Genomic DNA, 24,658 nt, shown 5'->3' with positions numbered 1-24,658 from the left:
CCGGCATCACAGTCCGGGGAGGCCCGGTGGCTTGTGGTCTGGCCTGATGGCAGAGGCCCAGGAGTAGCTGCGGAGTTGGGGAGGGTGGAAAGAAGCGAGGCCCGCTCCAGACTGCGGGTCTCCGACAGCCCCACCCACACACCCAGACTTTCTGGCTGAACGGGACCATTCCAGCCCTGCCCTGACAGCTTTCCCTGGAAGCAGAGAACAGAACTTTGACCCCTGCTAACGGCCTGAGGGCAGGCTTACCCAACCAAGCTCCGCCCAGAACAAGAGCTGTTAACAGGACACAAAATCAACAGTATAGCCTGTTCCTCCAAGCAAACGCCACCTACTGACAGGGACGGCATCTTGCACAGCCTTTCCACGGCACCCACTGACTCAATATACAGGGAGTGGTCCAATTTCACCCACAGACACCACCTAACGCCTCAGAAACTAAACAAGGTATGTGAATACCCAAACAATAACTTAAGGAAAGAAACAACAACTGATCGACATGGGAAGAAATCAGCGAAAGAACTCAGGAAATATGAAGAACCAAATGGAAAACACACCCCCAAAGAGGAGCTCCAGCCCCCTAGAAACGGACACCAACCAAACTCAGGCAACCAATATGACAGAAGAGGAATTTCGTATGTGGATCATAAGAACACTCACCCAGCTGCAACAACAACTCAATAACCAACACAAAGAAACCACAAAAAGCCTCCATATATGGGAAAAGAAATAGACATAATGAAGAAAAGTGTAACCGAACTCCTGGAAATGACGAATCAATTCAAGGAACTACAAAACACAGTGGAAAGTCTCAAGAACAGGGTAGATCAAACAGAAGAAAGAATCTCAGAGCTTGAAGATAACACCCTCCAATGAAATAAATCAGTCACAGAAATAGCAGAGAAACAAGAGAAAAGAGCAAAGCCTACAAGAGCTGTGGGATTATGTGAAGAAACCTAATGTGAGGGTCATAGGGTTACCAGAAGAGGAAGAAGACAACACTCAAGGGTTGGACAAGCTGTTTGAAGATATAATAGAGGAAAATTTCCCAGGCCTTGCTCAAAATCTTGATATACAAGTTCAAGAAGCTCAGAGGACCCCTGGGAGATTCAACGCAAATAGGAAGACATCACGACATGCAGTCATCAGACTGTCCAAAGTATCAACTAAAGAGGCCCTTCTAAGAGCTATAAGACAAAAGAAGCAAGTAACATGCAAGGGAAAGCCAATTCGAATAACATCAGACTTCTCTAATGAGACTTTACAAGCAAGGAGAGACTGGGGCACCATTCTCACTCTTTTGAAACAAAACAATGCCCAGCCTAGAATATTATTCCCTGCAAAACTAAGCTTCATATATGAAGGAGAAATAAAAACATTCTCAGACAAGCAAAGGCTCAGAGAATTTACCAAGACAAGACCAGCCCTACAAGAAGTACTTAAAGCAGCGTTACGCACGGAACATCATAATAATAACCCACGAACATAAAAACAACCAAAACCCAAAGATATGAAAGGCCAGATATTACAATGGCTCAAGACAGAAATCATTGCAACAACATCCAACCCAACAGAATGATCAGTAATCTACCTTACCTATCAGTTCTCTCAATAAATGTGAATGGCTTAAACTCTCCACTCAAGAGACATAGGCTGGCTGAATGGATAAGAAAATACAGGCCAAGTATATGCTGTCTTCAGGAAGCACATCTAACCTGCAAGGATGCATATAGACTAAAAATAAAGGAATGGAGATCAATATTCCAAGCAAATAGAAGCCAAAAGAAGGCTGGTGTGGCAGTTCTAATTTCAGATGATTTAGTTTTTAAACCAACAAAGGTAGTAAAAGACAAAGAGGGTCATTATATAATAGTGAAGGGCACAGTCCAACAAGAAGAGATAACAATTGTAAATATATATGCACCCAACTTAGGTGCACCCAGATTCATAAAGCAAACCTTACTGGAGCTAAGCAAATGGATTAATAGCAACTCCATAATCACCGGAGATTTCAACACCCCACTGACGGCACGAGACAGATCCTCCAAACAGAAAAATAATAAAGAAATAATGGACTTAAACAAAACGCTAGAACAATTGGGTCTGACAGACATCTACAGAAAATTGTACCCTAAATCCACTGAATATACGTTCTTCCCATCAGCTCATGGGACATTCTTTAACATTGACCATATCCTAGGACACAAAGAAAATCTCAAGAAATTAAAAAAAATAGAAATCATACCATGTACCTTCTCAGACCACAGTGGAATAAAAGTAGAAATCAACCGTAACAGAAACTCACATTTCTACACAAAAACGTGGAAATTAAACAACCTCCTACTAAATTATTACTTCATAAATGAAGAAAACAAAACGGAAATAAAAAAGTTCTATGAAGAAAATGACAATGGAGAGACAAGTTATCAAGTCCTCTGGGACACAGCTAAAGCAGTTCTGAGAGGAAAGTTTATCTCCATAATTGCCTATAACCAAAAGACAAGAAGATCACAAATAGACAATCTAATGAAACGACTCAAAGAGCTGGAAAAAGAAGAACAGACCAACCCCAAACCCAGAAGAAGGAGAGTAATCAACAAGATCAAATCAGAACTAAACGAAATTGAAAACAGGGAAGCTAATCAGGAGATTAATAAAACAAAAAGTAGGTTCTTTGAAAAAATAAACAAAATTGACACTCCATTGGCTAAGCTAACGAAAAGCAGAAAAGAGAAATCTCTAATAAGCTCCATCAGGAATAAAAAAGGAGATATCACAACTGATCCCAAAGAGATACAAGATACAATTTATGAATACTACAAAAATCTTTATGCACACAAACTAGAAAATGTGGAGGAAATGGACAAATTTCTAGAAACACACAGCCTCCCTAGGCTCAACCAGGAAGAAATAGATTCCCTGAACAGACCAATCTCAACAGCTGAAATAGAAACAGCAATTAAAAATCTCCCTAAAAAGAAAAGTCCCGGTCCAGATGGCTTCACACCTGAATTTTACCACACTTACAAAGAAGAACTAGTACCTATCTTGCAGAAACTATTCCACAACATCGAGAAGAATGGAAACCTCCCCGACACCTTTTATGAAGCGAATATTACTCTGATACCAAAACCAGGAAAGGATGCAACAAAAAAAGAAAACTACAGACCAATATCCCTAATGAATATAGATGCAAAAATTTTCAACAAAATCTTAGCTAACCGAATCCAGACACTTATCAAAAAAATAATCCACCACGACCAAGTGGGCTTCATCCCAGGGATGCAGGGATGGTTCAACATACGTAAATCTATAAATGCAATTCACCACATAAACAGAAGCAAAAACAAAGACCACATGATTCTTTCAATAGATGCAGAAAAAGCTTTTGACAAAATTCAACACCCTTTCATGATACGAACACTTAAGGAAATAGGCATAGAAGGGACATACCTAAAAATGATACAAGCCATATATGACAGACCCATAGCCAACATCATACTGAATGGGGAAAAATTGAAATCATTCCCACTTAGAACTGGAACCAGACAAGGCTGCCCACTATCTCCACTTCTGTTCAACATAGTACTGGAAGTCTTGGCTACAGCAATCAGACAGGAAAGTGGAATCAAAGGTATCCAAATAGGGGCAGAAGAGATCAAACTTTCACTGTTTGTTGATGATATGATATTGTATCTAGAAAACCCCAAGGATTCAACCAAGAAACTCCTGGAACTGATCAATGAATTTAGTAAAGTCTCAGGATACAAAATCAATACACAGAAATCAGAGGCATTCGTATATGCCAACAACAATCTAATTGAGAACCAAATCAAAGACTCAATATCCTTCACAATAGCAACAAAGAAATTAAAATACCTAGGAATATACTTAACCAAGGAGGTGAAAGACCTCTACAGGGAGAACTATGAAACACTGAGGAAGGAAATAGCAGAGGATGTAAACAGATGTAAATCCATACCATGCTCGTGGATCGGCAGACTCAATATCATCAAAATGTCTATACTACCCAAACTGATCTACAGATTCAATGCAATACCTATTAAAATCCCATCAGCATACTTCACAGATATAGAAAAAATAATTTTACGCTTCGTATGGAACCCAAGAAGACCCCGAATATCAAGAGCAATTCTAGGCAACAAAAACAAAATGGGAGGTATTAATATGCCAGATATCAAACTATACTACAAAGCTGTAGTAATTAAAACAATATTGTATTGGCACAAAAATAGGAATATTGACCAGTGGAACAGATGTGAGAATCCTGATATAAAACCATCCTTATATAACCATCTAATTTTTGACATAGCAGACAAAAACATACGCTGGGGAAAAGAATCCCTCTTCAATAAATGGTGCTGGGAAAACTGGATAGCCACCTGCAGAAGGCTAAAACAGGACCCACACCTTTCACCTCTCACAAAAACCAACTCACGCTGGATAACAGACTTAAACCTAAGGTATGAAACTATTAGAACTCTAGAGGAAAATGTTGGAAACACTCTCCTAGACATCGGCCTAGGCAAAGAGTTTATGAAGAAGTCCCCAAAGGCAGTCACAGCAGCAACAAAAATAAATAAATGGGACATGATCAAACTATAAAGCTTCTGCACAGCCAAAGAAATAGTCATGAAAGTAAACAGACAACCTACAGAATGGGAGAAAATGTTTGCATCCTATGCATCCGATAAGGGACTGATAACTAGAATATACTTAGAACTCACGAAAATCAGGAAGAAAAAATCAAATAACCCCATTAAAAAGTGGGCAAAGGACTTGAACAGAAACTTTTCTAAAGAAGACAGAAGAATGGCCAACAAACATATGAAAAAATGCTCAACATCCCTAATCATCAGGGAAATGCAAATCAAAACCACAATGAGATATCACATAACCCCAGTGAGAATGGCCTTTATCAAAAAATCTCCAAACAATAAATGCTGGCGTGGTTGCGGAGAGAGAGGAACACTCCTACACTGCTGGTGGGACTGCAAACTAGTTCAACCTCTGTGGAAAGCAATATGGAGATACCTTAAAGCGATACAAGTGAATCTACCATTTGATCCAGCAATCCCATTGCTGGGCATCTACCCAAATGATCCAATGACACTCTACAAAAAAGACACCTGCACTCGAATATTTACAGCAGCACAATTCATAATTGCAAGGCTGTGGAAACAGCCCAAGTGCCCATCAATCCAAGAATGGATTAATAAAATGTGGTATATGTATACCATGGAGTACTATTCAGCTCTAAGAAACAATGGTGATATAGCACATCTTATATTTTCCTGGTTAGAGCTGGAACCCATACTACTAAGTGAAGTATCCCAAGAATGGAAAAACAAGCACCAGATATATTCTCCAGCAAACTGGTATTAACTGAGTAGCACCTAAGTGGACACATAGGTACTACAGTAATAGGGTATTGGGCCGTGGGGAGGGGGGCGGGTATATATATACATAATGAGTGAGATGTGCACCATCTTGGGGATGGTCATGATGGAGACTCAGACTTTTGGGGGGACGGGGGAAATGGGCATTATTGAAACCTTAAAATCTGTACCCCCATAATATGCCGAAATAATAATAATAAAAAAAAGAATGGTCATTATAAAGGCTTTACGACCGACTTCTTGGAAATATCCCCTTAGCTCGGCATCAACATAGAAATCTCTGGTAGAACCATCTTAGACTGTGAGCTCATGAAACCACTCCTTTAAAAACGCTGGTAAAAGTGCTGCTGTCTTTAGAGATGGTGAAATAATGGTGAAACAACACTTAAAATAATTATTTTTTTCAAATCTGGTGCTACCCACTCCTTGAAAAATCCAGGTGACCGTGCCTAAGCATAGATTTATCTGCCAGAACTGTTTTCCATTCCAAGCTGAGTAATCAAATCTCAGACTACAGTGGAATAAAACTAGAAATCAAGTCCAAGAAAATTTCCAAATCCATACAAAGTCATGAAAATTAAACAAACTTCTGCTGAATTATCCTTGTGTCAATGATGAAAGTAAAAATGAAATCAAAATGTTCTTTGAACTGAATGACAGAGGGGATACAAGCTTTCAAAAATCTATAGGATACAGCAAAGTCAGTGCTAAGGGGAAAATTCATAGCCTTAAATGCTTATGTCAAAAAGATAGAGAGATCATAAATTAACAGCCTGATGTCATATCTCAAGGAACGAGAACAACAAGAATAAACCAAACCCAAAGCTAGTAGAAGAAAGGAAATAACAAAGCTACAAATGGAAGTAAACGAAAGGGGAACAAACAACAAAACAACAATACAGAAGATCAATGAAACAAAAAGTTGGTTCTATGAAAATAAAATTGATAGACCACAAGCCCCGTGATACAGAAGTAGAAGAGAGAGGACTCAAATAACCTGAATCATAAATGAAAAAGGAGACATTACAACTGACATCACAGAAATCCAAAACATCATCCATGATTACTACAAAAATAACTAGAAAACCTAGAGGAAAAGGATAAATTCCTGGAAACACACAGCCTCACAAACCTGAATCAGAAAAGAATAGAAATCTTGAACAGACCAGTAACAAGCAGCGAGATTGAGGCATTTCTCCAGAGCCCCAGGCAACCTGGGGTCTTCGGGGCTCCTGTGTGTGACATACAACATGCTGTGTCCAGTCCTGGGCGGCGTCCTCACAGGCTCTGCAGGAACTGGCAACAGCACGGGGCCCAGACACGTGAGGATGCTCCACGCATGGGTGCACCTCCAAGCCACAGGAAGGACTTTTCTGTGCCCTTTGGCCTCACTTGTGGGAGCCAGTCCCTTCCCATCTACCCAGAGCTTGTCCCAGCAACCGGGCTCTGCAAGCAAAGGCTCGCGCTGCCCTCGCTGCTCCCTCTCCTTTCAATCCCTCCCAGCTCAGTCTGCCTGGGGGAGAGCTGCCTGCTTCTCTAAGGTGACAATCCACAACCATAGGCATTTTTGTGTTTTGAAATATGGAGACACTGTGGAATGGCTGAACTTTGAGCTAATTAACACACATCACCTCACATACTCAGTATTGTATGTGCTGAGAACACTTAAAACCTACACGCAATTTTCATTTACACAATACGGTGTTACTATGTCAACTCTTTCAGTTTCCACACAGAAGTGACATCATATGCTATTTGCCTTTCTCTGCCTGGTTTCTTGCACTTAACGCAATGCCCTCCAGCTTCATCCATGTGGTCACAGTGACAGAATGTCCTTCTGTTGAAAGGCTGAATAGTATCCCACTGTGGGTGTGCCCTGTTTCCGTCACCCATTCATTTGGATGGATTCCCTGCCTTGGCTACTGTGCATAAGGCTGTGACACAAAAGGAGAGAAAGCCTTCACCATCTGCCCACTGAGTGTGATGTTGGCTTTGGCCTGTCACGTGTGCTCTTTACTGTGTTCTGGCACATTCTGTCTGTACTTAATTGTTGAGAGTTTTTATCATGAAAGGATGTGAAATTTTGTCAAATGCTTTTTCTGCATCACTCAAGATAATCACATGGTTGTTTTCCTTCATTCTTTCAATGTGCTCTGTCATATTTATGAATCTGTGTGTGTAGAACATCCCCTTTGATCAGGGTGAACGATGATTTTAATGTGCTGCGGAGTTGGCTGGCTGCGTTTGTTGAGAAAGTTTGCATGTATGTTCACCAGGGCTACGGGCCTGTGACTGCATTTTCTTGTAGTGTCCTTGTCTGGTTTGGGCACAATGCTAATGCTGGCCTCATAAAAGGAGTTTCTGTAATTTTATTCAATTTTGGGGAAGAGTTTGAGATGTGTTCTTATTAGTTCTTTAACCACTTGGGTACCGCACTCACCGGCGGCGAAAGCTCGCCCGCAGCGGCGCGCAGGCCGCGCGGTGGTCTGTGCTGTGCACTGACGGCGCGTCCGTTTTGCTCTTGTGTGATGAGGAAAGCTTTAAAGCTTGTTTCACTTTACAGGCAGCTTTATTTGTCATGTAAATCAGAATAGGTAACATGCACATATATGTTTTCCTTACATTATTTTTAAATGTTCACAATTTTATTTTGATATGTGAAAGATTGGAAAAGTCGTATCACGGCTGTTGGCTAAAGCCGATGCTTGGCTGTGCGCCTTCATATCACGGCTGTTGGCTACAGTCTCTGCGTGTTCATCTGTGGCTGTCGACTATAGTAGACGCTGGTACTGAAGTGGTTAAACGTTTGGTAGAATTTGGCAGTGAAGCCATCAGGTCCTGGGCTTTTCTTCCCTGGAGGACTTTTTAGTACTGATTCAACCTCCTTATTCATTATTGGTCTATGCTGTCTGCCTCATTCTTCAAGGTACAATTCAAATGTCACCCCTCTGAGAAGCTTCCTTAAATCCCTGCAGGCCCAATTGATCATGCTTTCTCTGCTTCTTCTAGTCACCCCATCCCCATAGGTAGAATGCAGCTCTGACACAAGCACCATGGCGGATCCAACTCCACCTCCCCAGCCCTGCTTCGAGCAGCTTCTCAGTAAATGTGGGCTGCACTCACTCAGGGCTCAGCGAACGTTCTGTGTAAAAGGCCAGATGGGAAATGCTTTAGGCTCTGCCAGCCATGGGGTTTCTGTGGCGGCTGCCCCTCCACTGCGGTAGTCAGAGGCAGCCTTGGAGGACACGCACACTATGTGAGTGAGTGGACGTGGCCGAGTTCCGGTGAAAGCTTATTTACAAACAAACTCTGCAGCTCCAAGTACTCAATAAATATGGAATGCACCAACTAGACACGTTTCCTTCTCACCCCCCAGTCACCTTGCACATGTAGAGTGGCCTCACTGCTGTGGAAGTCAGAGTCGTGAACCATTTGGTTAACCAGTAAACATGACTCTCAAGATTTTCAACTGACAGCAGACAGAAGAGGTGGCCAATGGTCTCCAGAGCTTCCTCTGCCACCTGTGTCAAGAGACACAATGAGTTTGCCTCAGCTCGTCATTCCTCTTGGTATCCCCAGGGCCTAGCACAGTGCCTGAAAGGCAGAGGGGGCCAGGCAAAGGCAAATGACAGAACCCTATCATTACCGAGTAAGTGAATGGACAGGGGAGTCTTTTCTGATTGTCCCCTTTTCTGGTCAACAGGAAGAGGTGGCTGAAGAGGGTCCTTCTCCCCCCTGCAAGGGCCTGGTAAGTCAGCCTGTCACAAGCGAGTGGATACACACTGTCCCTCCCCACCTTTGGCTCCAGCCTCTCCCTTTCAGCCTATCCCCCAACCCCAGCTACCTCCCACTGACACCTTGCTGTTGCTGGCCAGGGACCGATTCTTGAAGAAAACCTGGAGGGTTTCTTCAGCCCTGGTGGCCACTTCCATGGGCGTTCTGTTTGTCACTTCCTTCTGCAGAGAGGCGTCGTCCAGGAGATCATGGGCACCCGTGGCCAGTCCATGGAGCACTGTGAGGGGAGCAGAGAGTTGGAGCTGCCATCACCCTTCCCTCCCCACGGAGGAAACAGACACACAGACGTGTGTACACAGTCCCCCCTGCTGCCCAAGAGGGCCCCTGGGGCCCTGTGCTGGCAACATTGCCCATTCACCGTCTCCCCAGCTATCCTCCCCTGATGGCACCCGGTCCACCCAGAGGGGCAAGGGAATGGGTGAGGCTGCCGACACTCCCCGCATCCCGATCAAGTTGGCTCCTGGCCACAAACCAGGTGACGGAGCACAACATCTGCTGACACGCTGGTCTGCTCCCAGCCACCTCCCGCCCCTTCTCTGGGCTTCTGGGATCCACGTTCAGAGACCCCATCTTTTCCTGCCCTTCTTTGCTCCCTCCCTGATCCCCACAGAGCTTTCCCCACACCCCGACCCTCACCCTGACACAGCAACAACATGTCCTCCTCCCTGCACTTATTCCTCAGCAGGCTCAGGATACGGGCCCACGTGGCATCCCGGCAGCTGTCTATGTCTGGGAGGGAGAGAGCAAGATGACACCCCCATCCTAGCGAGGGGGGCCTTCCAGCCATGCTGTAGTGTAGGAGGCCTCACTGATTAGGGGCCACGAGGCCTGGCTTCTGACCCTAGCTTTGCCGGCAAAGAGCCTGGGTAAGCTGGAGCAAGGTACTTCATTGACCTGAATCCAGTTTCTGCAGCTATGAAAGGGGACCCGACCTGGCTGCCTCTGGGAAGCAGCGCGGAAGGTGAAGCTCCATGTCGGTGTGAGCACAGCACACAGAAGCCGGGGGCTGCCACCACCTGCACACGCGCCCCCTTTCAGGAACACTTGAAGAACCAAAGACATGTGCTGTCTGAGCGCGATGTGAGAGCATTTGTCATGATCAGACCGGGAGACACAATGCCCGCCTCTGTTGCTGTGTCCTCTGTGCTGTCTGGTAGCCCAACCCTCGTGCCCTGTCCTTTGGAACCTGAGGCGCAGAAGGCCGGCTGACTCCCCAGCTTCTCTTTGGCCCCAGCTCAAGTGGTCAACAAAGGGCAGGGACTGTCATTTATCCTGTGACTTGATTTGTTTTGGATTGAGGGACAGAAGTGGAATGGGTAAGAGAACCACTGCTGTCACCAGGTGCCACAGGGGCAGCGTGGAGGAGGGAGACTGTGTGGTGATTCTCTGCCTCCTCCTGCTACTCAATTGCCCTTCCAAGCCTCTCATCCGATCCACAGCCCAGTGTTCCCTAAGCAACGTCTCCTCACCGCCCCCTTCGCCCCTCCCGCCTCTGCGGAATGGGGCTTTCTGATCCGCCTTCTCACTCACCTTTGCAGCCCCCGGCCTCTGTGTGCTGTGCTCACACCGACATGGAGCTTCACCTTGCGCGCTGCTTCTCATACCCTAATACTCTTTCTTCTGAGCCATTCCTGGTCCCCAGGAATTGCTCCTCAGTTCCCATCTGCCCCACATGGAGCCTGGATGGTCCCCCTCCTCCCCAACACCCCGAAGTGGTGGCCCAAGTTCAGCTGTCCCACTAAAAGAATTAGGAGAATCAAGACTCCCTACAGTGACCCCTCTCCTGCTGCCCCATCATCTTCTCACACAAAATCTCCCAGCACAGGGTCCAGACCTGGGCGCAGGCTGAGTTCCTCCACTGCCAGCAGGAGGATCCTTGGGGGCATCATGTTTTCCTCAATGTCATACAACAGCATATGGATGACCATTTCTATGCTGTGTGACTCCAGAGCCAGGAAGACTGATGTACACGCATCCTCCAGTTCTCCCTCTGGCTTCTGGAAAGAGAAGGACTGGCTGTTCCCAGGCTCATCCCCAAGACGAGTCCCCAAGCTTCCGAGAACCACATTTCATCAATAAGTGATTAAGACAATCACTTCTCTCAAGAGGGCAGGAGCTCACTCACCTCAACCCACCACCCATCCAACATTCACCTTAATGGTGCTGGAGGGCGAAAGCTTCCTTGAGTGCACACAGGAGGATGAGAAGACAAGAAGGGACAAGTTCTCGGCCTGCAATGTCTCTGGCTTGTGTACTGGGGTGAGGGTGGGGAAAGGAGGTTCCAAAGCACAGAGTGTCCCCTGTAGCTGCGAGTGAACCATCAGGAAGGTTGATGGAAGTGGTGGAAGCAACTTTGGAAAGTCCCTGGGAGGTCAGTGGTCTAGGTCACCAGACAACTGTGCCAAGGGAAGGCAGGTAAACTGGAAGAAAGGTACCTCCCAGGTAGCAGTTATCCAAGAAAATAAGAGGGCAGATTAACCCAGTGTCAGGAAAGTAACTGCAAAACTATGTGGATGGATAGACAGGTTGATGGCATGAACATTCAGTGCAGAGGTGGGCTAGCACACTGGTGATGGATTTAAATAGCTTAGAAAATTGAGTGGGACAACTAGTTGAGTCACAATAACGGAGGTGACCACCTATGGTGTCCCACAAGGGACACGATGCAAGGATGAAGTCACCTATTAGGATATAAAATTAAGGGAGGCCAAAGGTGGCTAACAGAAGCAATGAAACAGACTGTGCTTGGAATACCCACCCCGACCTCATGTCGGAAAGTGCGGGAATTCCTGGGGTCAGTGGGATACTGCCGCCTCTGGATTCCAGAATTCGCAGAGAAGGCTTGACCCTTGTATGAAGGGTGCAAGGCAGGGCAAACGTGGAAATGGACAGTGCAGATGGAGAGTGCCTCTCGAGCCTTGAGAACAGCTATGTTAAATAAAGGCTCCGGCTCTGGTGCTTCCTGATCCTGCAAAGGAGTTCCACCTGTTTGTAGACGAGAAGAAGGGAATAGCCAAGAGAGTGCTCACACAGGCACTAGGACCTTAGAGGCGCCCAGTGGCGTACCTGTCAAAAAACAAAACAAAACAAAACAAAACTAGACCCAGTCGCAGCGAGATGGCACACCATCGAGATGGCGAATCGTGGCACCTGCTGCCTTACTGGTGAGAGACGCGTTAAGCTCACCCTGGGTCAGCATTTGCAGAGTGCCACGCCTCACGCCAGAGAGGGGACCCTGAAGCAGCCACTGGGACAATGGATTACGAATGCAAGGCTGACTCACTACCAGGGGCTTCTGTTGGACACTCCTCGCATTGAGTTCCGGACTCCTGCCATCCTGAACCCGGCCACGCTCCTGCCGGATCCCGAGCCGGAAACACCTGAACACAGTCGCCTCGAGATCCTGGCGAGACCCAGATGGCCAGGAAAGATCTAAAAGACCGCCCTCTTCAAACAGCGACCTGACCTGGTTCACCGATGGGAGCAGATTTGTCCGGGACGGACACAGGTATGCGGGGGCGGCTATAGTGAATGAGCGGGGCAATCTTATCTGGGCATCACGCCTCCCGCAGGGGACAGCAGCCCAGAAGGCGGAACTGGTGGCATTGACAAAAGCCCTCCGCAGGGCCCAAGGAAAGAGGCTGACTGTATACACTGACAGTTGCTATGCCTTTGGGACAGTACACATACATGGGGCTCTCTGTAAAGAGAGAGGTTTCATCACGGCAGAGGGCAGAGAAATCAAACATACGCCTGAAATACTTCAGCTGCTAGAAGCCATTTTGTTGCCAAAAGCAGTGGTAGTAGTCCACATTCCGGGACCCCAGAAGGGGGATTCTTTTGAAGCCCGGGGCAACCCGGCTGCAGACGCTGAGGCAAAAAGGGCTGCAGAGGAACCAGCACTAACAGATGTTCTATATTTGAGCTTGCCACCTCCTGGGATGGGAAAGATGCCCCCCAACCGGATTATTCCAGCACGGATATAACCTGGGCCAAAGAAAAACTGCAGGCAACACAGAGTAAGGATGGTTGGCTCCAAGATGAAGAGCATTGCCTAGTAGTTCCTGAAGCCTTGGGGATCCTCCTACTAGGACACTTGCACCAGACGACACATCTGGGAAAAAGGAAGATGTTACAGTTGCTGGACACTGCACAAATCAGATTCAAATCACAAGGAAAGACATTGTCCGGAACTGCCGTGTCTGCCAGATCATGCAGCCGGAGAGGATCAGAGGGTACCACGCAGGTACCAGGGAGCGGGGAAGGCAACCAGGATTATTTTGGGAAATAGACTTTACAGAGGTAAGGCCTAGAAAATATGGGTACAGGCATTTGTTGGTCATGGTAGACACCTTCTCAGGGTGGGTAGAAGCTTTTCCTACTAAAGGAGAGACTGCCTTAATAGTAGCAAAGAAAATAGTAGAAGAAATAGTTCCCAGGATCAGGCTGCCGGAGAGCATAGGGCCTGACAATGGGCCAGCCTTCACAAGTCAGGTCAGTCAAGGGCTAGCCCGGGCACTGGGGGCAGATTGGAAGTTACATTGTGCATATAATCCCCAGAGCTCAGGGCAGGTAGAAAGAATGAACAGAACCCTAAAGGAGACTTTGACTAAATTGGTCCTAGAGACTGGCGGAGACTGGGTGACCCTCCTTCCCTTCGCCCTGTTCCGAGCCGGAACACCCCTTACCATTTGGGCCTAACCCCCTTTGAGATTGTGTATGGTACCCCTCCACCTGTAATCCCCAGGGTGAGCCCTGAGGCTCTCCTGGAACACCCTAGAGGGGTACTGCAGGCTGTACAAGCTCTGCAAAGTGTTCACAGCCGAGTGTGGCCGGCCCTCCTGGCCATCTACCAGACAGCTGGGCCAGGGAGCAAGAGTATTAAACACTTGTATCACCATCACCAGCCAGGGGATTGGGTGTGGGTAAAATGGCATAACAGTAAAACCCTAGAGCCTAAATGGAAAGGACCCTCTCAAATTATTCTTGTTACCCCCACTGCCCTTAAGGTTGACGGGGTAGCAGCCTGGATCCACCACTCCCACGTGAGACCGGCTGGTGAGGACGAGCAGAAGTGACAGCAGGACGAGTGGAGGCGACAGCAGACCTCACACATCCACTAAGACCAGGCTGACCCGTGTGGCGTCTGCGGAGTAAACGAGACTACTGACTCAGATGCTGGTAGAACTGCTGATCGCCCTGCTAGGACTCGGACTGGGACTAGTTACCCCAAAGATTGGGACTAAGCTGAAAAGATGGGGTTTAGTATTGTTCTATGTTTCATATGCAAGTGCATTATGGATATCCTGCTCTTGGACTAAAAGTTTTGCAATTGTGATTAATAATGAGAACCCACATCTGCCATATAAACTTACATAGAAAATAACTAACTTAGAAACCTATGAGGTATATAATAGCACCTCAAAGGCAGAGCCACTAAACACCTGGTGGCCAAATTTATATTTCAATGTAGAAAAAGTCAGTCTCCTAGAAAAGCCGGCACAGACAGTACCATATCCTCGAGAGGCCCTGCTGCTGCCCCAATCCCCAGTTCTTAAGTAACTGGACTATGGAGGAAAAATGTGAAATAGACCTCTATAAGCCGGAATAGGTTTTACGCCTGTATGGAATTCCGGCCCCCTCAGGAAAACCGTCAGTGTGGGGGTATTAGAGTTTATTATTGTGCCAAATGGTGGTGTGTAATCACAAATGACAGACAGTAGAAATGGCAGGTACAACCTCTTTTCACTATAATATCCTATGTCCAACCTTGTACTAGAGACCGGCCTAACCCCCTGCTTAAGCCAGTCAGTCTTCAATGAGTCTGAAGAATACTGCATTATGGTACTAGTGTTCCCTAAGGTCATCTATCATCAAGAAGACACTGTCTATGCTGCTTGGACCAGAGAAGGAAAGGACTCCAACTTTTTTTTTTGTTTTGTTTTGTTTTTTTTTTTTGGTCCTCAGGCATCAGTGAAAAGACTCCAACTTAATTTTAAAAAAAAAAGGGAGCCTTTCACAGCAATAACCTTGGCCACTCTTTTTGGCCTGGGGGCAATAGGATCGGGGACAGGCATCTCATCCTTGGCAGTGTAGCGTAGGGGGTTCAATAGTTTAAGGGCCGCCGCAGACGAAGACATAGCCAGAATTGAGGAGTCCATCTCCCATTTAGAAAAATCCCTAACTTCGTTGTCTGAAGTAGTGCTGCAGAACCGGAGGGGGCTGGATTTAGTATTCCTCCACCAGGGTGGGGTGGTCCATGTGCGGCCCTAGGAGAGGGGTGCTGCTTCTATGCAGACCACACTGGGGTAGTAGAGAGTCCATGGCAAAGGTCAGGGAGGGACTTGCCCGACGAAAACGAGAGCGCGAGCAGCAACAAAAATGATTTGAGTCATGGTTCAACAGTTCCCCGTGGTTAACTACCCTGCTATCTACCTTGTTAGGACCTATAATAGTGCTCATGCTCATCCTCACCTTTGGGCCATGTATTCTGAATAGGTTAGTCACTTTCATAAAGGAACAAATAAATACTGTGCAGTTAATGGTACTGCAGCAGCAATACCAAAGGGTGAGTCTTAAAGAAAACAGCTTAGCAATAGAAGAGATACAAGACCCTGGATACGAGCAAGAATGCTCGTAAGAACCTAGCGAAAGGGGAGAATGTAAGATACTGGGCTAAAAGGACAATAGACACCTTCCAGCTTCTGTTTACTGCTTGTTTGCCAACCGCAAGGCATTATGAGTGTACTATGGGATGCAGAAGAAAAAGACAAAGAGAGCAGAAACCTGAGTCTCTCAGCTAGGACCCGGAACAGGTCAGGGCCTATCGAGCAGGCTGAAGTAAGACTCACTGTGGGGCGGATGCATGATCAGCGTGCAAAGAACTAAGTTATAAAAAGGGGACTAACACACAAAGGAGGGTCCCTGCCTGGAGAAGAGGCCACAGTGCTGGCACTCTGGGGGCTTGGACCCTAGCTTGAGCTAGACAATAAAACTCCTTTTGATAATACAGCCTCGGTGACTCTGTCTCTCTGTCCTGCGGCCTTGTGAATCTCGAATATAACAAACCAGCATGAGGTCCCATGGCGCTAGGAAGGCTCATTCCTAGAGTTGTCTATCTGGTCCCACAGTGCTGTGAAATAGGCGGTGTTATATCTTAGGGGAGGGACATGACTGCACTTGATTTAATAGCCAATTGTTAAAGGGGGCCAGATAGAGTCAGGCCTCGGGCCCATTCTGAAAAAAGTCTTGGACCAGATCTGTTCTGCGAGCTATCAGGATCTAGGCCTTTGGTTGCTTTTTTCCCCCTTTTCCTGTATCTAGTATAGCATTTACAGGAAACATATAATAATAATAATAGTACAGCAATGAGTGTCATAAAAGTACTAAACAGAAGGTGCCCAAGAGAGTCATAGGTAGAATCAGAAGGTAGCAAGCAGCCTAAACAGCCAAAAAATCTTCTGCATGCATCATCATATTCTTTAATCAGACTTATAATATGTTTACTCTCTTTATCAACAGTCAATTGAACTTTATGGTAAATTTTATTTGAGGATTACAAAACTGATACCAATTCAGAATCTAATAAATTTAATTTTTCCTCTGGCCAGTTAGTCCCCATAGGTATCCTGGCCAGTTAGTCCCCATAGGTATCCTGGCCAGTTAGTCCCCATAGGTATCCTGAGGAGGGTATAAATTGAATTTGAGAAACATTTGATCTTTAGTATTTTAATCGCAAAGTTATAAAACTAATTTACCTACAATTTGTAGCAAAATATAAGCATTATTAACATTTAAGATAAGGACATTTAGTAATTTATAGTAAGGTGGCTGATAAATTACTCATTATATTTCCTTTTGTATAAATCCATAATTGATAAAAATTATACTTAGTAAGTTCTAAGTCTATAGGAAGCAGAATAAAACTTTTATGATTCGGATGGCTATCTGCAGCATGTGGCCTGAAAAGACAAAGCATTTCATTTAGCATTTCTTTAGGCTTCCGTGTGCACCTCCTTGGTCTGGAGGCTCTAAACTAATTCCATCCCTCAGAATTGGCCCTTACAATCTGACACGCCCCCTCTTCCACGATATTCCCTGGGCTTAGAGGGAGGACATTTGAACAGGGCTTTGGCAGATCTTATGGTTTTAAGGTCCCAGAGATCAGGTGAACTTGCTAATTACTTAAAATTTGTCAGGACTCTGGAAAACAAAACAAAAGAATTAGCAATGTTTTAAATAAAGAGTCTTTATATGAAAATTTAGTTCCATCTCATGAGGTTTGAGTTAGCTATACTCATGGTCATGTCAGATTTTTAACTAAAGTTAAAGTCTTAGAACTTTGTTTTGTTTTAGTCCAGTGGTATACATAATCTCCAAAGTTATTAGAAACCAGTATTTAAGTGGATTTGTCAGTCCTTTCCATGGCCTTTACTTGAAGAAGCCAATTTTAGACTTAGCCAGAAAGAACCACTTTTTGAGATGAATCAAAGTAAAATAATAACTTAAAAGATGATAAAACTTGACCAGCCATGGTTACAGACAGTTGACAAACCAAATTGGTTATTTTGTGACATATAGCAATTTACATAATAACCATAATTATTACTGATAACGTATACCAAGACATGTCAATATTTTATAATACTAGTATATTAATAACATACTTATACAAGTACAGCCCAAAGAAAGTTAAACACCATTTTATATTTGACAATGTTTCCTGGATAGTTTTGACACATCAAATAAATCTAAAGTCTGTCTTAGACTTTTAGTGATCCTAATGTATAAAAAGCTAGGTTAAGGTCAAAAGGCTGGATTTAGAATTTAAGTTTTGGAAAGGTTGTCAAATATCAAAGGCTTAAAGCATTTGTTCATATATAATCACAAACCACTATAAAATAATTTAACAAAGAGAGAGATAGTCATCAAATAAATCTAAAGGTGATAGTTATATGGATATAAATCTTAACCCTTTTTTAGTTTTTTTTTTTTTTTTTTTTTAGTTAGTCAAAACCTAATAAAGAGAGCACAAGGATTATCTGACAAAGCATAAAATTTTTTTTTAGGCCAATTACAAAAATTAAACAAAAACCTTTTGTACTACATTACTTTTTATATTAAAAGGAAAAAGAAACATGTTACAGAATCAAAATGAGTACACATCTTGTCATTTCATTAGGAGTAAATTAATATTGACAGAAATCTTTGTTTTAGCCAAAATTCTTTTTAATAAATTTTGTTTTATAAACTTTATCCTCACCTGCACGTACCATACACCATCTACAAAACATACCTTAAAACTTTCGATTTTTGTCCTAACATTCCCTTTTCCTAAATAACCAGTCAATTTAGGACAAAAATTTTATGCAAGATACTTTCTTTAAATTATTCTTTCTGTTTAACCTTTCTTACCAAAAATATATTTCTATATTCATTGTCTCTTTACATCTTTTTCTTACACACAAGTAGAATTTTGTTTTTAATTTTTTAAAATTTATTTTGACTTAACCCTTAAATAACCTCTGAATTAGATAAAGTTATATTATTTTAATAAGAACACATTCTGTTTTATAATTTTTCTTATTGAAAAAATCTTATTTTTTTTTGGTACACCTTATATATAGAATTACGCGCATTGACTAAAATTCTTATTTTTAGTAACTTTAAATTTTAGTGAAAGCTTAAAAAGTAGGAAGTCATGAATTATTTATCATAAGACACTTGTCATGAAACAAAATTGTAGGTTACTATAAAATTATAGCCAAATTAATAATTTAAATATATATATATATTTTGCCAAAATTCTATTTTTTTTTTGAGAAAGGAGACTCAGTGTCTCAAACAAGTATAAGACCTAATAGACTGCAGTATGAGTTATAAGGAAGCTGAATCTGTGTCTCTTTTCTTTTCTTCTTTTTTGCAGTTTATTAAAAGGTGAAGAAAAACCTTTTGTTATTTCTATTAATATCATATGACAATCTAGTTTAAAAGAGAAAACCAAATTTTATTGTATCAGCATATTAATGATCAAAGTTAATTTTAATAAAATCTTATAAACAAATCCTAATTTTAAACAATTTGACTATAAGTTAAGACTTTTATAAACTTTTTATAACCTTTAATTTTTATATCCACTTAATTTTTAATGATCATTTACATATTAGTTTTAAAAACCAATAAATTAAATAAAATAATGGACTTAAACAGAACTCTAGAACAAATGGGCCTGACTGACATTTACAGGACATTCTACCCCAAAACCACTGAATATACGTTCTTTTCATCAGCTCATGAGTCATTCTCTAAGATTGATCATATCCTAAGACACAAAGCATGTCTCAAATGATTTTTTAAAAAAATAGAAATTATACCATATCTCTTTTCAGATCCCAATGGGATAAATGTAGAAATCAATCCTAACAGGAGCTCTCATTTTTACACAAAGTCATGGAAATTAAACAACCTTCTACTAAATGATCACTTCATAAATGAGGAAATCAAGATGGAAATCAAAAGATTTTTTTGAACTAAATGACAACACAAGTTATCAAACACAAGTTATCAAAACCGGTGGGACACAGCTAAAGCAGTCCTGAGAGGAAAGTTTATTTCCATAAATGCCTATAAACAAAATTACCTTTTAACAAAACTAATACTTATGTTGTATAACATTTTTATTAAAAGAATTTTTGTATAGAGTTGTTTTTCTTTTATCTAGAAGTTTTAATTACACGTACTAATCATAATGTCAACTCTTAGAAAAACCTAGGAAGTTAAAGTAACTTTGAACTGTTAGTCACCAATTTTATTAGTATTCCTAAATATAAAGCTATGAAGGTATAAACTTAAACTTATATTTAAGAACTGATGTTCTAGTATTTTACCTTATAAATGACTCATTTATAAGGTGCATATAATGACATTTTATGATTATCTTTTTTAACTTAACACAATGACTTTAAGATTTTAAATTACATGAAAACTTTATTTGTATTTATTGCATTTGTATTTAACTAATTCATCTATATTAGCAGTTTACTTAGATCCTAGCTATTAAAAATTTAAGTTACTTTTTTATTAACCATTTTTGTACCCTGTAAATTAGATATATATAACAAAAGATGGATCAAAATACAAACTCAAATCTTATCAGAAACAATAAGAATTTTAATAAGACTTGTTATTTTAAACAAATATAACATCACTTCTAAATTTTGTAAACATAGTAGTCATTTTAGAATATCTTGTTTAAAGGTATTAGTTAATTAGATCCTTCCAAAACATCACATCCCCAAACAAAATATATTGGCATCATAGGGATCACAGGGTTTAAAATGTCTCTGGCACCCAAAGTTTGGGAGCAAAGGCCACTGTTCTCCTAAAGGCTTGCTGAAAATCTACTGACATTAAAATTAATAGGATTAATAAGAGAAAGACTTAAAACTTATACATGAACGCCTTTAGAAGGAACACAAAGATGCAGGGGAAATTGTCCAGTTTTTACGTTTAAAGTATGGACAGCTGTGTAGAAAGATGATTGGACAAAAAGGATATGAGCTAATTCTAATAGGCTTAGTGGTAGAACCAGCAAGGCATTTTATATTTAGATTTTGCGTGGCCTCTGGAGTGTGCATTTTTCCCTCTGGGTGTAGGACAAAGCCCTTTCTGGCATGGGGTTTTACAGTAAAACAAAGTAAAAATAAAGTAGGTCAGAGAATTGCTTTATGGCCATTTTACATAGAATAATTTTAGGTTTTATGGGTAGCTTCAGGGAAGAATTGGCACAAGAGGCAGGCAAGGTCAGAAAATTTTGCTTCTGAATCCTTTATTTTAGGCTAGTTTTTTTTTTTTTTTTTAATCCCATCAACATAAGATCTCCTGGCTGTAGACTGAGGAAAAAACTTTCAGCACCAATTTTTAGCACCTCAAACAATGCTACAAAGTGGTAACATGCTTTTTACATGAGGCTCAAGATTAAGCTGTTTTAAAAAACAATCTAAATGGTCTCAAAACAATTTTTAGTGCATAAACTTGAGCACATTTATAGAGTAAGATTACTTTGAGATTTTCATGGATTTTAACCATCAGTCACTTTTTATCTTAAAATAAATTGCTATATAAAAATTAATAATTTGGAAATTTTTTTCTAGGCAAAAACTGTTACAGTAACATAATGTACTCATAACCAGCTAGATTGTAAAGAGTAGGACAAAAATGGACAAGACCAAGGTAAAACTAAAGCTTTCAATTTAAGTTCTTTACAACTTTCAGGACAACTTTGAATCCCTAACAGTACTGTTAATATTAGATGATAGTGAGTTAGACACACCCTGTGTACCTTTCTATAGCCATTGAATCAGTGGAAGTAAACTGTACCTGCAGTTGGGATTAAAAGACCAAAACAAAAATGTTTTTTATACACCTTTGACAATTAAATTTTGTTTTTTGCTCTACTTGGTGTTTTATTTATTCTAATTTGCTGACACTTAGACACATTTGCATTTTTACCTTAAAGTTAAACACATAAGTATTTTTGTTGGTAACCCAGATTCAGTTATTATTGTGGATGGAAAAATCCAAGCCCTCAAATATTTGAAAGAAGTTTATTCTGAGCCAAATTTGAGGACCATGACCCGGAGCCACAATCAAGAAGCCTTGAGCAAGTGGGCTTGCTGTGGCTGGGTTACAGTTCAGTTTTATACATTTTCAGAGAGACAGGGGTTACAGGCAAAGTCACAAATCCATACATGAGAGGCATACATTGGTTTAGCCCAAAAAGGTGGGACTGTAAGGGCCTGGTCGCAGCCCAAAGCTGCTGGCTCACTTGTGCGAGCCCGGATAACAGAAAATTGGCCCAGGGGAGGAGTAATCGGCTTCTGGAAACTGCTAGCTTGGAGCCCAAAGGTAGAGCTATCGGCTAAACGCATATTTCTGCTTCTGAGCATCGCTTGCTTGCAGCGAGACGCACAGGTACGGTGCCAGATAAAGGGAGAAAGGCCCCTTTGCCGCCGGCGGGCTACCAGTCCACCAATCATTTTAAAGACTAACACGTTCAAGAGGGAGGGGGGATAAAAGGGCAGCCCCAGCTTTGGTCAGGGTCCTTGCCTGTAAGAGCGGCCACTGCGCTGGCACTCTAGGGCCTGGACCCTGGCTAGCCAGAAAATAAAGCTCCTCTTGAGTGATTGCATCCTTGGTGTCTTTGTTCGTCTGCCTGGCGGGGTGCAGGAAGCCGGTCCCTAACAGGACATCTCCAAGCATAGGGGAGGCAGAGGGTCCTACAGGTTATAGGTGGGTTTAAAGATTCTTTGGCTGGCAATTGGCTGAGAGAGTTAGACTTCATCTAGAAGACCAGAAAGGGTATGTTTATTTTAAGATAAACATGTGAGTACTCTGGGAGGACATTTTAAATTTACAATAGGCGCCTGTGAGGATGCTTTAAGATATTTTAAATTTATGATAGGCAGCTGCTAGTGTTAGAGGCAAGGACCCTCAAAGACCCTCAACTCCCCTATGACTCGTCCTACGCACGGACTTCACCCTGGAAAAGTCCAGCTATAGCTCTGAGAAGAACGCATTCCATGACGTGCTGACCACGGGATGCTCCAGGGAGTGCTGAAGACGCTGATTGGGGCTGATTAACCCAGACCCAAGCCTCATCGTCGCCCCACTCTATTTTTTTGTTTCTATTTCCTTGTTTCTGTATGCTTATAAAACCTACTAAGAATCTAAGTAAAGCAGACCTTGACAACCCTTTGCTTGGTCTCGTTTCTTTCTCTCGCCCATCTCTTTCAGACACGGTCCCCCTCGCCCCCGCGAGTAACAGAAGGTCCTGCGGGCCGGGACATGCTAGGATGGTTGAGTTAAGACAGGGGCTTCTTATCTTTTAGGTGATGTTAATGGCATACCAGAATCAGGTTGGCGCTTAGTGGGAATTTACTGTTTGTCAGCCTGACCCAGCTGGCCTCCTTAGAAAGGAGGTTTTAGCAAAAGAAAAGGATCAGAGTTCAGTCCTCACTTTGCATGCCTATGTGAAGCTATGCCAGAATCATGCAACGCATCCAGAGGCAGTAAGTGGCTGCAGCAGGTTGCAGCCTAGGAGAACCCCCAAACCAAACTTCTACTACCATTCTATCGCCTCTTGGATATCATTCTAATGTCTCTATGAAAGACTTGCAGATGTCCTCTTGAAGATGTCCGCCTCTGGGGTCAAGGTGTTGCGGCAGGTATACAGCTAGTGTTACAGCTCTTGACCAGGGAAAGAACCAAGCAGCACATGAAGAGTTGGAGAATAGCTTTTTATTCAGCCAGCAGGCTCAGCACAGCAAGCGTTACAACTCCCTTCTCATTTTCTGATCTGCTGATCCCCCCTTCCTTGTTCTCCTCCTACTTTTATACCCTTGGCAGGACTCAAAAAAACATCCAATCAGCAACAAGCTTTAACATCCAATCAACAACAGTGGGATTCAAAAATTACCCAATCAGGATCACGCAAGCAGCGCCCCTGGAAACACATGGCAGCACGCGGGCCTGGGGCATTCCCCTGGCGGCTCTGCCTCGCCCGCCCAGCAGCGTGCTTTCCAACTGGCCACGCACAGCGCTGGCCCGCGGAGATGTGGAACGACGGGGAGGCGGCAAGCGGCCATGTCCCGGCGCCCGACATTTTCTGTATCAAAGGAGGGTATCTGTGAGGACCTGTGCAGCATTCTGCTCCCGTGTCTCTGCAAGGCAGCATTTGCATGCCACAGCTGCTCCACCTTACCCTGCTGTGGACACGTGGAAATCACGCACGCAGGCAGAGAAGCATGAGCACAGCTTGTAGGAGTGAGCATACACAGGGGAGCATACACACCCATACCTTACAGATACCTTCAGTGTGCTTCTTAGTCTGCCCGACCTCCATTTCCAGTACAGATGAGAGCCCCTGCCATAGTGTTCTGTCCTGAAGAAATAACAGCGTTCTCTTTGGCTCCAGACTACATGGTTCTCTCCAAAGACGCTGAGCTCTGCCTGGAACAGCTTCCCAATCCCGACACGACCTTATTTCTATTTCCCTGCTAGACCGAGGTCTACGAAGAACTTCTGCTCCATGTTTATATCACATTTTGTCTCGTCTTGTGAACCTGTCTTCTCTGAGAGGGATTTTATCTCCCCCTTTCCTCCTTCAGTCACCATCTGGAGGACACACTCTACCATCCTGGTCCCCACACCTCTCTCACTGCAAGTCATTTCCAGGTCCATCTCAGTACAAATGTTCACAACTCTAAAACCAATTGTGTTAATATTAATAAATCCAACACCCATCCTTACTAATCTGGCCTCATGAAGACAAGTGACAGTGTCAATCCATTTAGAAGGGGGAAGGTAGTTGCCATTATGTTCTTCCAATTGTAGTTTAGGGGACATTGAAATGACCAGAGACACACACAGGTGGAGGGATTACC

Source organism: Microcebus murinus, chromosome 14 (assembly GCF_040939455.1).
Source record: "Microcebus murinus isolate Inina chromosome 14, M.murinus_Inina_mat1.0, whole genome shotgun sequence".
Classification (NCBI taxonomy): domain Eukaryota; kingdom Metazoa; phylum Chordata; class Mammalia; order Primates; family Cheirogaleidae; genus Microcebus; species Microcebus murinus.
Note: the sequence above shows the minus strand (reverse complement) of the source record.